Genomic DNA, 17,496 nt, shown 5'->3' with positions numbered 1-17,496 from the left:
CGCTGTTCTCTGTTCTCCGTTCGCCGGTCTCCGTCGCTAGTCGCCTAACGCCGTCGCTGTTCGCTATTGGCCGTTGGCCGTTCGTCGGTCTCCGTCGCCGGTCGCCTACGCCGTGTTGTTCGCCTGTCGCAGTCTTCCTCTCCTTCCTTCCCTATCGAGTATCGCAGTTGAGAAACAAGTTCGATAGATTAGGGCGAACGAACAGGGAAGGGGAAAGTAAGGGTATTTTTGTCCCAATTCAATGAAATTGCCGATATTTGTAAAAAGTCGGACAACTAGGCTAAAAACATAAATAGGTTATAAAATAGGGCCAGTTTTGTAACTAACCCTATCTAAAAATCCAATCCAACACAGCAGGATGAAGCATGTCAGCATAAGGCATCACTTCATTAGAGATCATGTACTCAAGGGTGAGATCAAGCTCACTTATGTTCCTACAGATGAACAGCTTGCGGATATCTTCACAAAGCCTCTGGCTCGTGAGCAATTTCACATACTAAGGGAAGCTATCGGTATGTCTAATCCTCTTCACTAAAATTACTTGTCTAAAATGAATGTTGAGTGATTACCATACTGAGTGATTTGTGCTAAATTAGTAACTATTGCATGCTGAGCTAAATATGAAGTATATCACCCTATGCTGAGTAGACATACATACTGAGTGATTAATATACACTGAGTTACTAAGCATGATGAAATTCTTCTACGTAAAACTGACTACTCAGTATATCAAACGCTTAGAATTATAGATACTGAGTAAATCCGTTGCACAATTAATGCTAGCACACGTATTAAATAGCCACCTAGGATGACGTAGGCGTAATAATTAGAAAACACATGCGCCGATTGTGTCATAAATGCCAGAATTATTGTCGATTGATCATCTCGAGGTAAAACGACTACTCCAACGTATCAGATCAACTCGGCATTTCTATAAATAGTGGACAAATTCCCACTTGTATCTCTTTACACTCAAAATTTATGGCATTCTATCTCTCTCTCTCTCTCTCTCTCTCTTAAATCCTAAAACCTCTCTAAAATCCTTGAGAAAATCATGTCTGATTCTCAAAACATCTCCGGTGGCGATTACGACCAAAATCGCTCCGATGAATACCCTCCATCTCCTGCTCAGCAGGAATACATCGAGACTCCCACCAAGTCTCAAGGTCATGGTCAGGATGACCAGACTAAGGTCAGCACCTCCGACCAACATACCCAAGCTGACCAAGCAACACCGTCCAAACAGGCGAAAAAAAAGGAAAAGAAGCAAAGGGAAAGAAACTATTCTCCAGTCTTTAATAGCGTAAGGGGTTGGAAGATCGATCATTCTCGCTGGTTTTCTAAGGGGTTTGTAGAAGCTGAACAACCCTTTTGCGAATGGATCTCCAAAAATGGCTGGACCGAGCTATTTTCCATCCGTGAAGCCACCTATCCTGAGTTGGTAAGGGAATTCTACTCTAACCTAAAAGCTACTGATGATGACAGTGACTACATGGTGACCAAGGTCAAGGGAAAGAAAATCTTCTTCAATCCTCCTTATCTCGCTACACTACTCAAACTGAAGAATGAGGGCACTAAACTCCGAACCACAAACGATTCCGGTAAAATTGACTACCCCGTTGAGTTCTGTAAACCAAAGGATCACAAAGGAGAAATTGCTAGCACCTGTATGGGTCAACATCAGAAAATGGCCCACTATATCCTGACCAATTTCTTATTCCCTAAGGTCAACTCCTAATCCTCCGCATCCAACTTCGAGCAGTGCTTCATATGGCACATGCTGACCTACCAACCACTAAATATGCCCGTCTTTCTTATCGGTGCATTTCAACGGAGCACTGGGACACTCAGGTTGGGATCCCTTATCACAAAGATTCTCCAAGACCACCAAGTAAGCTTGGCAGAGGAAATTCAAGTCCGGGGTACGGAGATTACTGTCGGCATTCTATTCGGACTGGCCTATGACCAACCTATCGTACCAAAGAAAGGAAAAGGGGCTGCGGTTGAAGAAGCACAGGATGTGCCAACCAAGAAGGGAAAGAAAGTTATGGTGAAACCTCATGCTGACCGCACAAGACAGGATAAAAAGAGAAAAGCTGAGCAAGCCGCTAAGGATATGAACACAGCTCCTAAAAAGCTAAGAATTGTAACTAGTGCAAGGAAAGCTGATGCTGAGCAAGGTCAAGATGCACCTAAGTCAGCAGAGAAATAAAAAAGGCAAGTTGAGCCTGAAGAAGAAAGTGAGGAAACTCCGGAGCAACAATTGCAGAAAAAGAAGAAGAAATCTTCGGAGTTAAAGCCAATTGATGCACTACCTCTTGACTATGTTGTCTCTAAAGACTCACACTTTGTGAGAAGTCAAGAGATCGATCTTGAGAAAACCCCTGCTGATCAAGAAGAAGAATAACTGAGAAACGATGAAGGCCAGCTTGACGTTGAGGAGACAGATGATATTGAGCCATGTAAAGAAGTTGATGTTGTGCAAAAACAAACAGCTGATGTTGAGCAGGTTGAGAATCCAACTGTGCCGAGTAAGACAGTTGATGCTGAGTCCACAGAGAAAGACATAGCCGTGGAAGCTCTCAATGCTGACCTTGGGGTAAACTCATCTTCTGAGTCACTTGACTCTATTCCTGCTGATCCTTCTCCTCCAAAAGTTAGCACCGAAAAACGACTCAAGCGAAAAGCTCACAAGTCTCCTATCATTGATCTTCTGGACGATTCTCCGCTAAGGGAACCAATCTCTGCCCTTACCACACTCCAGTTCCAGTTCTTCAACAATACCATTGAACCAACTTTTGCTGAAAAGCAAGCCACTGTTTCTCAACCTGAGGAACAAGCCAAGACTCCTAAAGATCCAATTCCTGAAAAGCAAGAGCTCGAAGTCCAAGCTGCTCAAGACAATGAGCTAGCAAAGGAAAATTCTACCCAAGTTGGCTCTGAAGTGCCTCTTCCTGCATCAACTCAACTTCAGACCAATGTTGTGCAAGTCAATATCTCTGCCGATCCACCTCTTCCAAATCCTTCAAGGCAGAATGAAAACCAGTCAGTTCCTGCTGGTAATCTGAATCAAAGTCCAGCCGCTGACCATACTGGCACATCTCATCCTGGACATCACCAAACACCTCCTCCATTCGGTGCTATTCCAATTTCGGCCGCTGAGCATCATCCTGATGGGACTTACGCCTACTTGCATGCAACTGAGTCTGGGCGAAACATCATTGCCTCAGCTCAATCCCTACTCCAAGATCTTAATCATGGTCATACCGATGCTGCTGGGTCTACTCATGTCAAGCCAACACAGATTTCCTCCGTCACTCGGCTTCTGGCAGAAATCAAAGGTCTCAAAGACTTACTGAGTGTCATGACAACCTTCCAATCTCAACAACCCAAGCAAGATTCCATCATGAAGCTGGCTGAACTTCAATTAATGATGGTGAATCACATGAACTCCCTCCAAGGACAAATCAACAACCTTTCAGCTGTTGTTGAGCGATTTCCGCAAGTGCACGGTATACGCTTGTAGTAATAAAAGATATCGATCCCACAGGGAACGTTTTTCAACAAAAACTTATTTACAATCGGTTAAATTTACTTTTAGGTTTATAATATGGAAAAATCGTTTAATCGGTTTTGGTTTTGAAATTGCTAGAATAAGAATTAGATTAGAGTATGAAGATGTTAGAAAATATCTGATTTAAGAATGAATTTGCAAAACAGGAACGTTTCAGTACTTTAGAAAAGTAAACAAGTATATTTGTTTGCATTAAGCAAAGAAAACAACTTTAAACTTTGTACTAATTATAAAGATGAAATAAATGACGGAACCTCTAATTAATAGGCTTTGAACGCGACAAAACCCTTATCCGGGATAATTGCCCTTAACCAAATTAAAACTCTACCGAGATAATAATTTGCCTAAGTGTTCAACAAAGTTTCCTTGTAAAGATTTTGAATTAAACTACGTTTTAATGAAAACACCAGCAGTCACTTTAGTGGATTGGTTACCATAAGTGCTGCAAAAATCTATCGAATAGAACGGACTTTATTAGATGAAATATAAATTGATACAAGTTTACAGAGAACATGGAGCATGGAAACATTCGACGGCGTGCAAGTGAACGGGGTGTCAATCATTTCCTTGGGTTTCGTTAGAGTTTGTCAGGCTCAGGGGCGGATCCTCTACTCAATCTTCTCGTTGAATCTTCGTAATAGAGACTGGGTCGGTCTACTACCAAAATGAAAACTAAACTGGAACAATGTCTAAACGCTACTGAGTTTGTTATTATTTAGTAAACAATGTGTGTACATCATATTGCTTTTTACAGAATCGAAATCTAACTTCTGAATCACTTGATTCGGAATTTCTGCATAAATTCTATACTAATCTCTTTCTTCTACATATTTTCAACTCTCCATCAACTCTTTATTTATAGATGTTGAAGAGTCTTGATTGAAGTGTCGCGTCCGTTGTGAAGGATCGTGTCCGCTGTGAAAGGACGTCTCTATCCACCCGAACGATCGCGTTTCGTCGAAAATGAAAGTGTGTAATTAGGCTTCTAAAATCTCCTGCTCGTACCGAGAATTTTAAATTCTCTACCGAGAATGGGGGAGCAATAATTTGGTCTTCGGACGAAGGGAAAGAGGGCTGAGGAACGCGTGTCGCGACCGAGAATGTGGGGGCCGCGGCCGCGACACGGAGCGTTTTTCACCTCTCCGGCTTTCGTTCGTGTCCTCGACTTGGCGTTATTAATTTCTGTCGTCTTCGACTCCTTTTGTAGGGTTTTTCTTCTGTTTTCGAGCTCTTTTTACTCCTATTTGGATTTTACCAAATATTTATGTACCTTGCATGAAAGAAACATATTCGGGAGTAAAAGTATTCTAAATAGGTATAAATAGCATAAATTCGTAGCAATATTGATGTAATTACTAATGATATTTTAGGTATATTTTGGGCTTAACAAATCTCCACACTTAATCTTTTGCTAGTTCCGAGCAAAATTTCTCTGAATTTATTCTTTAACTAATCTCTTTATGAAAATAAAACATATATCTCTGTATTACTTTTTAAATTAGTTAAGCCGAAAAGACTAACTTCGCATGGCAAATTTATACGCAAAACATCAAACTAACTTAGTATAATATACGACATATCATTTGTCTTGTATTTCCAATTTTGAATTGAAGCATTCGGGACAATATAAGCACGCATGTTATTGAGTCTTTCGTCTCAAGGCATTTCAAAGGACAAAATTTCATTTCCCAAACCTAAACTAATATATGAGATATATTATATATTTAAATAAGTACTTGGATTAATTTACTTGCTTAGTTACGCCCCAGATAAGGGTGGTCTTGATCGTAACTTTATACGTATTTTATTGCTTTGTGTTTGCTTAAGAGGTACCGACCATGCCATGGGTGGACGCAATCGTTACTTTAAACTTATACACGCTTATTATTTTTTTAAACGTTCCTTCCATACCTCGATTGTGATAAGGGTGGTCGCAACCGTGGCCAAAAGTAAACGGTACTTAATTATTCTTCCCTTTCATACCTCGATTGTGATAAGGTTGGTCTCAATCGTGGCCAAAAGTTAAGAATTCAACTAATTGATTAATTAATATGAAACATGAAATTGAATTTGGAAAAAAGAAAGATAGCACATTCATCCTATATTGACTTAAAATTCAACATGTATTATGGCTAAAGTTTCCTTAAAAACTTCAATTGGTGTTAATGTAAGACGAAATCAAACCGAGCTAAAATTGTTAGTTCAATTTAATGCCTATAAACCTAATTGAAAACTTAAAATAAGATTTATTGTATCATGAATTGCATGATATAAAATAGAGATTGAAAATAAAGAATTTATTAACTTAAATACATTCACTCGAGACAATTTTACTTAAAATCGTATCGGAGATTTGTAAAAAATTTGAAAAATATTACCCGTATAGAAATATTATTTCTAACGATAATGATAACCTAAACAAATAATCATATTAACTTATGGTTAATTTTATAAATATATGAAAAATAAAATGTGTTGCATTTGTATAAGATTATTCGTTGCATTTAGTCATTTTGCAAAATAATATTTTCGTAGCATTTATTCGTATTCGTGGAAATGATATATGTATATCTCCTCCCACACTGAAATTGGACCATGTCCTCATTGGTGCAAAAATAATGGAGAAAACATAAAAAGTTAAATACGAAATAAGGCATACGAAACAAAGATTGAAATTAGTAGGAAATTAAACATTCAACATAAAATTAAAAAGAGAAAATGTACCAAACATATGAAAAAGAAAATTGTACCAAATGATAACAAGAGAGAAATAAAATGAAAGAAAACAACCTATTCTTGAGGTGGGGAATCCGGAGGTGTAGGTGAAGTCTCCACATTTCGGCGTCGGAAAAAGGAAAGCATCCGATGCCGAGTCGATCTATGCTCACGCCTCAAAAGGTTGAGGTTGTCATTCATCACCATATTATTTTCTACCAAATCATCAATTCTTAAATTCATTTGACGATTGTTGGAATTAATTTGGTTCAAAATTCTACGCAAATCTACCGGATCATCCTCCACTTGAGGTGCTTGGGATTGTGGTTGAGCTTGGGGTTCATCATCTTCTTCTACCGCCTCTCCACCGCCTTCGGTACCTGCAAATTGAGAACTTGAAGCGCCACCACCCATAGTGCCACGAAGGTGAGCAATACAGGAGGCATACGAAATAAAGACGGGGGGACCTTGTGGAAGCAATAAATGAGCTCGCTCAAGAGCCGAGATATCCAAAAGTGGAACATACCCACGGTAGGTGGACATGTCATAATCGGCCAACTCATCCCGTGCTCCCAACACAATAGCGGTGATAAAATTACAAAGAGGGATTTGAATGGTAGTAGCCCTCGAAGCATGGAACAAATTATCGAACAATATACCAATGCTATCAATCCTCAAACCTTTAAACAAACTATCCAAAACATACAAATCCCGAACTTGAACCTTTGAACTCTCAACACGACCAAACAAGGAGAAACTCCAATTGTCCTTAATCAACTTGCGTGAAGTGTTCTTGGAATTAAAATAGTCTTGGTCCGAAAGAGTTTGCCAAACCGCATCATCATCAAAATCTTTAGGCTTATCATAAATATTAGAGGTAGGGAAACCAAACATATTTCCCATTGCATCATAATCAATGGTGTATGTGATACCATTATTCCTAAAAGAGATTGAAGTTTTCTTCTTGCTCATGGTCAAAGTGACCAAAAATTCCACCACAAATTCATTAATACGCGGAAAACGCATATTAATGAATTCTTGCCAACCCAACACCTCAATAAAAGCATCAATTCGAGTAGAGAAATTCAACGTTCTTATCGAAATGGAAGTCTAGGAAGTGCATATCCACAAATTGGCGGTCGGCTTGTGAAAAATGTTTGAAACGAGCGGCTTCTTCCTCCGAAGCGATGTCAAAATAAGCTCCACATTGAACCCGAAGGCGATTAGCTTCCGTAACAGCGGGCTTGTTACCAACACGCTTAGTCCTAACCATGGTGATGGTGTTTAGTGTTTTTAGGGTTTGAGAAGAAGAAGAAAAAAGAAGAAGGAATTGAGAGAAAGAGTAAAGCTTGAAGATGAGTTTGGGGGTTTGAATTGGAAGTGATTGAAAATAGAAAAGAGGATAGAAATTGGAGTGAATAAATTGGGAAGAGTAAAAGTAGATTTTTGGGGAAGAGTTTAGAGTAAGGGATTGGGTAAAAATAGAGGTGATGTGAGGTTTGTGTAAGAGGTAGGTTTATATAGGGTTGTATAGGTAGGTGTATAGGTAGAATAGGAATAGGAATAGGCAAAATTTGGTGTCAAAATCGGATTGAGAAATGCCTACAGGTCGCGTGTTGCGACCGAGAATCTCAAAGCCGCGACCGCGACCGCGACTTTCAGGCAATTCTTCATCCTGAAATTGGGCCAGTTTTGCTGCTCATACCGAGAATTATTAATTCTCGGTAGAGAATTGGTCAAAATGGCCTATTTGGGTTCCTAATGACTTGGTTTGTGCAATTTTGTTGATTGAATGGTTCCTGAACTTAATATTAAGTGTTCATGCACTTAAAACTTAAATAAATGACATAAATTGCAAGGAAAACCAAATGTTTAACCTTAATAAATTGAATTAAAGTGTAATAAATTGGTTATGAAGAATTAATGAAACTTAAATGTGCATTTATGTATATAAGTTAAGAGAACCATATTAAATGCATAATAAGTGCATATTAATACATATTTAATACATGAACTGAATTGATTAAATGAAAACTGAATTCATTAAAAATAAATCGAGTTACAAAAAGAACTAAATGTGGATATATGTGTGGAAAAAAAATAGAAAACCATACTAGTTCATGTGAATCCTTTTTATCTTAATTTGAGTTAAGAATCGACCCATATGAAATATGCTAAGTATAGATAATGGATCAAAATAGATTTTTAAGAATTTAACTAAATAAAATCTTTATTATATCAACATATGTACAAATAAGGAAAACAAAACAATAATTAATACAAAACAAAATATGTACAAAAATAAAATAAAATAAAAAAACATAAACTATTCTACATATTCATCCCTATCAAACGGGATTCCTCTAGCCTTAATACGCTCAATTTCTAATTGCACGGAAGCTTGACGTTCCGTTGCAGAAAGAAAATGCGGGCCGGCATGAAAGACACGTTTCACAAGTCCTTCGTACTCGAGAAACTCATAGTCAATTGTTGGGAAGAATTCATCATCACTCCAAGGAATATCAATTGTACCCTTGGTACCGAGAATTATTCCACAGATTATATTGCCGAACCCAATCTTCTTATCTTTGGATCGAGAAGCGGCGACAAGACCCTCCATCAGAATTTTGGAAGAATCCACTGTATTTCCCTGGAATACATCCCCAAGGACATACAAATCAGTGTCACGGACTACACTACTGAATGTGCGCCCGAATAAACTGTGACACAGAAATTTGTGCAAATACAGCATGGAACTGGAGTGAAAAGACTTATTGTAGGCGAGTTTTGAATTGAATAGCCAGAATCCAGTCAGCATACTCCAAATATCAGTGGATGTCATGTCTCTTCCAGGATGACGTTTGATTGTATCCCTCGGGGGAAAACCAAACCAAGCATGCAACTCGGGATAGCCGAAAGTGAAGATTTCGCCTTCTCGACGAAAACTGAGACGTACTCGTCGTTTATTAGTGAAACGCACGGTACAAAAGAATTCGAGTATCCAGTCGCCTATTATTGGAAATCGCATTTTGGCGAATTTTGTCCACCCTAAGCGTTCCATATAGCGGCTCATGTCATCACTAATTCCAAGTTGGTTGTTAAGGAATTCATCCATATACAACATTCCGGTGAAGAATTTGTAACGGAGATTCCAATAACGCCTACCTTCATCGTGGTTGAAGATAGGAAAAGGCGCCCTATATCGCTTAGATAAGTCTGGGCGTTTGTTGCTTGAGGCAGTAGTGTGCCTTGAAGCGTTGTATTTGGTAGGCATGGTGCAAAGTTTTTGTTACTTTAGCAAAGAACGGTGTTGGTGAAAAAATAGCAGAGTTCTGACAAAGATGAAATGAATTGTAACAGAACTTGAATCCTCTAGGATTAATTTATAAGAGTTTAAGATGAAAAGAGGTATTGTTTTAATTATGAAAATGTATAAAATTACACCTTTTGGGAATGAAGAAACTTAAGGTTTCGTTTGTCAAGAGGTTCGTTGAAGGGGTTAGAATGTTTCAGACCTGATAGCGCAGGAAACACGCGTGTCGCGACCGAGAATGGCTAAGCCGCGGTCGCGACACGCTGATTTCCTTACGGAAATCAGGCATCGAAGCTACCTCCCGATTCACGGCAGAGAATTTAAAATTCTCGGTATGAATAGAGAAATCCGAACCTATTTGGACTATTCTTAAAAAGGGGATTCTCGGCAGGGAATTCTAAATTCTCGGCAGAGAATTTCCTGAAACTTCAAATTCATCTTAATTTCTAAAAATTAAATCTAAAAATCATGAAATAAAAATATTTTATGTATTTAAAGCATAACATAAAGTCATCTAATCATAAAATTTGCATTTAAAATAAAATAAACAAAAATATAAAAAGCAATAAAACAAAATAAACTGTGTAAGAAAAACTGAGTAATTTATACGTCAGACAATCTTGTTACGAACTCAATTCCTAGTTGGGAAATATTTTCGTAATAGATTTTACATCGATTACCATTAACTTTGAATCGAACTCCGGTAGGACCTTCCAGTTCTAAAGAACCATAATCGAATGTTTTGACGACTAAATATGGTCCTATCCATCTGGACTTAAGTTTTCCTGGAAATAAACGAAGTCGTGAATTAAATAACAGCACTTTATCCCCAACATTAAAGTGTTTAAATTTAATTTTGGCATCGTGCCATTTTTTCACTTTTTCTTTATAAATCTTTGCATTTTCGTAAGATAGATGACGTAACTCATCTAACTCATTCAAATTGAGCAAACGTTTCTTACCTGCTTGTTGTAAATCAAAGTTAAGTTCTCTAATAGCCCAATAGGCTTTATGTTCTAATTCGACTGGCAAATGACATGCCTTCCTATACACTAAGCGGTACGGAGTCATTCCTATTGGCGTTTTAAATGCAGTACGGTATGCCCATAACGCATTATTGAGTTTAGAAAACCAATCTTTTCTAGAAGATGAAACTGTTTTCTCGAGAATCCATTTGAGTTCTCTATTTGATATCTCCGTCTGACCATTTGACTGAGGATGGTACGTCGTTGATACGCGGTGGCGTACTCCATATTTTTTCATAAGCGTTTCAAAACTCTTGTTTATAAAATGAGTACCGCCATCACTAACGATGACTCTTGGACAACCAAATCTACAAAATATATCGTCAAGAAAACTAATGACAACTTTAGAATCGTTCGTCGGGGTTGCAATTGCTTCAACCCACTTTGAAACATAATCAACGGCAACTAATATGTAAGTTTTACCATTAGAAGGGGGAAAAGGTCCCATGAAATCTATTCCCCACATATCGAAGACTTCAACTTCTAATATGGTTGTGAGGGGCATCTCATCTTTCCTTCCTAGATTTCCTGTTCTTTGGCACTTATCACAACGAGTAATAAATGAACGGACGTCTTTAAACATCGTAGGCCAAAAGAAACCACATTCAAATATTCTAGCTGATGTCTTGTTAACTCCATTATGTCCTCCATAAGAGCTAGAATGGCATTCCGACATTATGGATTCGTATTCATCTTCACCAATGCATCTCCTAATTATCCCGTCACCACAAGTCTTGAACAAAAAAGGATCTTCCCAAAAATACTGTTTAATGTCGAAAAAAAATTTCTTCTTTTGTTGGAAATCTAATCCTTCCGGAATAATATTGGCTGCAAGATAATTAGCAATATCTGCATACCATGGTGACATGGCACTTTTTATTTGATAGAGGTGTTCATCAGGGAAATCATCTCGTATACCGATAGTTTCACCTATAGGACCGTTTTCATCTTCAAGTCTCGATAGATGATCGGCGACAAGGTTTTCTACTCCCTTTTTGTCTTTAATTTCTAAATCAAATTCTTGCAATAATAAAACCCATCTAATTAGATGTGGTTTTGCATCCTTTTTAGCAAATAAATATCTTAATGCTGCATGATCAGTGTAAATAATAACTTTCGAACCTAACAAGTATGACCTAAACTTGTCACATGCAAAAACTACAGCTAACATTTCTTTTTCAGTGGTGGTGTAGTTTAATTGTGCACCGGAAAGTGTGTGACTTGCATAATAAATGACATGAAGTTTCTTATCCTTCCTTTGTCCTAAAACACATCCGACAGCTAAGTCACTTGCATCACACATAATTTCAAAGGGTAAATCCCAATCGGGTTTAGCAATAATAGGTGCACTGACTAAAGCTGTTTTTAATGTTTCGAAAGCTTTAACGCAATCTTCATTAAAATCAAAGGTTGAATCTTTCATGAGTAAATTAGTAAGTGGTTTGGAAATTACAGAAATTTTTTTAATAAATCTTCTGTAAAAACCAGCATGTCCTAAAAATGATCTCACTCCCTTAACAGTAGTTGGAGGGGGTAGTTTCTCTATTACTGAAGTTTTTGCTCTGTCCACTTCTAATCCTTTTTCAGATATTTTGTGACCTAAAACAATTCCTTCGTCAACCATGAAATGACATTTTTCCCAGTTTAATACCAAATTTGTTTCTTCACACTAGACAAAACTTTATCCAAGTTTTCTAGGCACAAATCAAAAGAATCTCCATAAACTGAAAAATCGTCCATAAAAACTTCCATGATATCTTCAATGAAATCATTAAAAATCGCAGTCATACAACGTTGAAATGTTGCGGGTGCGTTACATAGACCAAAGGGCATTCTCCTATATGCAAATGTTCCGTAAGGACATGTGAAGGTTGTTTTATCTTGGTCATCCGGGTAAATGTATATTTGAAAGAATCCGGAGTAACCATCTAGAAAACAATAGAAAGCATGACCAGCTATCCTTTCGATCATTTGATCAATGAAAGGAAGAGGAAAATGATCTTTCCTAGTTGCTTTATTTAGATTTCTATAATCTATACAAACTCTCCAACCAGTGGTGGTTCGTGTGGGTATTAATTCACATTCTTCATTCCTTACAACTGTTATGCCTCCCTTTTTTGGTACACAATGGATTGGACTAACCCATTCACTATCCGAGATAGGGTAGATGATTCAATTGTCCAGAAGTTTAGTAATCTCATTTTTTACTACTTCTTTCATATTCGGATTTAGGCATCTTTGCCTATCCGCTTTAGGTGGCTTATCTTCTTCTAAGTGAATTCTGTGCATTACGATGCTTGGATTAATACCTTTTAAGTCTGAAATTTGCCAACCCATACTTCCTATCCTATTTCTAACAACTTCTTTCAATTTCTCTTCTTGGACTTGTGTTAATTTGTTAGAGATAATAATAGGTAGAGAATCGCCTTCGCCTAAGAAAGCGTACCTCAAATGACTTGATAATTCTTTAAGTTCTAATTTAGGTGGAACTATAATTGAAGGCGGAACTGGTCCATCTTCTCGAATCAAAGGTTCTGGGTCCTTATCTTCTAGTTCCTCACTCATTATAGGTTCTATTATTTCTTCTGTTTGAACAATGTCATTTACACATTCTTCAATTAAATCAAGTTTCATACAAGCGAAATCCTCCATAGGAAATTTCATCGCTTGATTCATATCAAACTCAATCTTATCATCGCCTATTCTTAAAACTACTTTCCCTTTCGACACATCAACTAGAGCACGTCCCGTGTTCATGAACGGTCTACCAAAGATTAGCGGACAGTTTACGTCATAAGCAAAATCTAAAATAACGAAATCGGTAGGAAAAATAAATTTGTCAACTTTAACTAAAACATCTTCAATTATACCGTATGGTCTTTTAGTGGTTTGATCCGCTAATTGCAAAACCATATTGGTACGTTTGATATCTTGTTCTAAGCCTAACTTATTAAAAATAGATAATGGCATCAAGTTAATGCTTGCTCCTAAATCACAGAGACAACTGGGAAATTCAATATCTCCCAATTTACACGGAATGGTAAAACATCCGGGATCCTTGAGTTTTGTGGGAAAATTACTTGACACAATTGAACTACAATCTTCAGTTAGTGAAATGGATCAAATTCCTTCCCAACTGATTTTCTTCGAAATTAAATCTTTGAGGAATTTACCATAATTGGGAATTTGCGTAATCGCATCCATAAACGTTAAATTAATATGCAAATTCTTAAGTTTGTCTAAAAATGTTAAAAGTTGTTTGTCATAGTCCTTATTGCGGACTTTGTGGGAAAAGTTGGGTACAAAAGTTTTTGTACTAGAGTCAATTGGTGCATCTTTTTGTTTTAATGTATCTTCTTTGGGCGTCGGTAAATCAGTTCCAGGTAAGGTCGAATTTTCGGGCATTTTCGGGCCTAAGTAATTTTTCCCTGAACGAAGAGTGATAGCCTTAACATGCTCTTTCGGATTTTCTTCCGTATGGCTTGGAAGACTTCCCTCTTTGCGGGATGGAATTGATTTAGCGAGTTGTCCAATTTGAATCTCCAAATTATGGATGCTAGATGATTGGTTTTTAATAAGCTGATCGAATTTATTCTCGATCCGTTTAAAACCATCATCGTGATTACTTATTTTTCCGCTCATAGCATCAATAAATTTGTCGATTTTAGAAGATAAAGTGCTAATCGAATCTCTTGATTGATTTTGATAATTAGTAGTACGATTTTGATTAGCATTAATATTATTATTGTCTCTCCAGTTAAAGTTAGGATGATTTCTCCATCTAGGATTATATGTATTGGAATAAGGGTTATTATTTTGGTTTTGCCCTTGGACAAAATTTACCTGTTCAATTTCACTCATACCTTCGTAATCCACATCTGTTTGGATTGGATTACCATTAGAATCACACGGTGCCATAAACCTATCAATTTTGTGCGATAAGGCAGAAAATTGGGCTTGCAACATCGCTACTGGATCAAGATTCACTATACCTTTAACTGATGATGTTGTTGAGGATGATGGTTTCGCTGATGGTACGTGTCCACGTTCCGCGGGCCACATACAGCTGTTGATTTCCATTTCCTCCAAAAGTTCTCTTGCTTGGGCAGATGTTTTCTTCATGAATAACCCTCCAGACATAGCGTCCAATGAACCTCTAGTTGTAGGATTTAGTCCATTGTAAAATGTTTGCATTAAAAGTTCGGCGGGCAATTGGTGGTGTGGGCATAAACGTTGAAGTTCTTTAAAACGTTCCCAAGCCTCATAAAGAGTTTCATTATCATTTTGAGAAAAAGATGTTAACTCTTTAATGACTCTTGCGGTTTTTGCTAAAGGAAATTTTTTTGATAAAAATGCTTGGTCTAATTGCTCCCAAGTCTCAATTGATGCGGCTGGCATAGAAGTTAACCATTCTTTGGCTCGATCCTTCAAAGTAAAAGGAAAAAGGCGAAGTTTGATTGCTTCTGCAGTTACATCAGTAATTTTAAAAGTGTCACAAATTTCTAAGAAATTTGTCAAATGGGTATTAGGATTTTCGTTAGGTAACCCGTAAAACGATACATTATTTTGCAACATATTAAGCAACGCAGGCTTAATTTCAAAATGATGTGCATTAATTTGGGGTCTAACTATACTGTTTGTTACACCAGCCACTCCTGGCCTAGCGTAATCCATAAGTGTGGCCATAACTTCTGGCTCGGTAATTTTAGTTTTTATTGGGGTTTTGTTTTTCTTTTTCTTTTCTTTCTTGTTCTTTTTAAGAGTTCTTTCAATTTCTGGGTCAATAGGATCTGGTGACGTGCCTGAACTTCGAGAACTGTGCATGAACTTGAAATTTCGCACGAACAGAAACTACCTACAAAACAGAATTTGAAAAATAAATATGTTAGTAATTGAAAATAAATAAAATATAAAAGTTTGAATAAGTATGAATAAACCTAGATTCGTAATAAAACACGAAAAATTTAAAATTTTGTCAAAAATTTTGGCGTTCCCCGGCAACGGCGCCAAAAACTTGTTGAGCGATTTCCGCAAGTGCACGGTATACGCTTGTAGTAATAAAAGATATTGATCCCACAGGGAACGTTTTTCAACAAAAACTTATTTGCAATCGGTTAAATTTACTTTTAGGTTTATAATATGGAAAAATCGTTTAATCGGTTTTGGTTTTGAAATTGCTAGAATAAGAATTAGATTAGAGTATGAAGATGTTAGAAAATATCTGATTTAAGAATGAATTTGCAAAACAGGAACGTTTTAGTACTTTAGAAAAGTAAACAAGTATATTTGTTTGCATTAAGCAAAGAAAACAACTTTAAACTTTGTACGAATTATAAAGATGAAATAAATGACGGAACCTCTAATTAATAGGCTTTGAACGCGACAAAACCCTTATCCGGGATAATTGCCCTTAACCAAATTAAAACTCTACCGAGATAATAATTTGCCTAAGTGTTCAACAAAGTTTCCTTGTAAAGATTTTGAATTAAACTACGTTTTAATGAAAACACCAGCAGTCACTTTAGTGGATTGGTTACCATAAGTGCTGCATAAAAATCTGTCGAATAGAATGGACTTTATTAGATGAAATATAAATTGATACAAGTTTACAGAGAACATGGAGCATGGAAACATTCGACGGCGTGCAAGTGAACGGGGTGTCAATCCTTTCCTTGGGTTTCGTTAGAGTTTGTCAGGCTCAGGGGCGGATCCTCTACTCAATCCTCTCGTTGAATCTTCGTAATAGAGACTGGATCGGTCTACTACCAAAATGAAAACTAAACTGGAACAATGTCTAAACGCTACTGAGTTTGTTATTATTTAGTAAACAATGTGTGTACATCATATTGCTTTTTACAGAATCGAAATCTAACTTCTGAATCACTTGATTCGGAATTTCTGCATAAATTCTATACTAATCTCTTTCTTCTACATATTTTCAACTCTCCATCAACTCTTTATTTATAGATGTTGAAGAGTCTTGATTGAAGTGTCGTGTCCGTTGTGAAGGATCGTGTCCACTGCGAAAGGACGTCTCTATCCACCTGAACGATCGCGTTTCGTCGAAAACGAAAGTGTGTAACTAGGCTTCTAAAATCTCCTGCTCGTACCGAGAATGGGGGAGCAACAATTTGGTCTTCGGGCGAAGGGAAAGAGGGCTGAGGAACGCGTGTCGCGATCGAGAATGTGGGGGCCGCGGCCGCGACACGGAGCGTTTTTCACCTCTCCGGCTTTCGTTCGTGTCCTCGACTTGGCGTTATTAATTTCTGTCGTCTTCGACTCCTTTTGTAGGGTTTTTCTTCTGTTTTTGAGCTCTTTTTACTCCTATTTGGATTTTACCAAATATTTATGTACCTTGCATGAAAGAAACATATTCGGGAGTAAAAGTATTCTAAATAGGTATAAATAGCATAAATTTGTAGCAATATTGATGTAATTACTAATGATATTTTAGGTATATTTTGGGCTTAACAGCTGTGCACTCAACTTATGCCACCTCTGCTAAGGTTAATCAATATTTCACCCAGCTACACTCTGAGTTAACCGGAGCCCGTGACCTAATTTCCTCCTCCTCCTAGTGTTCCATTGAGCAAATTAGCGAAGCTGTTCGCTTACTCAACTTGAGTAAAGAAGAAATGGATACTGACCAAGTCAAGACGAATGAAATTCTGAAGTATTCTCAAGCCACACTTAACCACATCCGCTATACAAATGCCCAACGTCAGTTCTATGATTCGTCTCTGCTCAAAATGTACCATCAATCATTTGCCAAGCTGACAGACTCCATCACTTGGATCGGGAAATCACAAGAGTATCTTCTAAGTATGCTCAGTGCCTCTCTTCGAATCCTCGCTTCAACTCTGGATGAT

At 37.5% G+C, this 17,496-nt stretch overlaps 1 non-coding gene across 1 annotated transcript; it reads left to right on the top strand.

Annotated features, from left to right (window-relative positions):
- Positions 1–14,837: 14,837 nt before the first annotated feature.
- On the top strand, positions 14,838–14,944 carry LOC136201584 (small nucleolar RNA R71). Its single transcript, XR_010673932.1, has one exon. It is a non-coding gene; the product is annotated as a small nucleolar RNA R71 (small nucleolar RNA).
- The last annotated feature ends 2,552 nt before the right edge of the window (positions 14,945–17,496 follow it).

Source organism: Euphorbia lathyris, chromosome 7 (genome assembly GCF_963576675.1).
Source record: "Euphorbia lathyris chromosome 7, ddEupLath1.1, whole genome shotgun sequence".
Classification (NCBI taxonomy): domain Eukaryota; kingdom Viridiplantae; phylum Streptophyta; class Magnoliopsida; order Malpighiales; family Euphorbiaceae; genus Euphorbia; species Euphorbia lathyris.
This window is presented reverse-complemented; position numbering and strand designations above follow the sequence as displayed.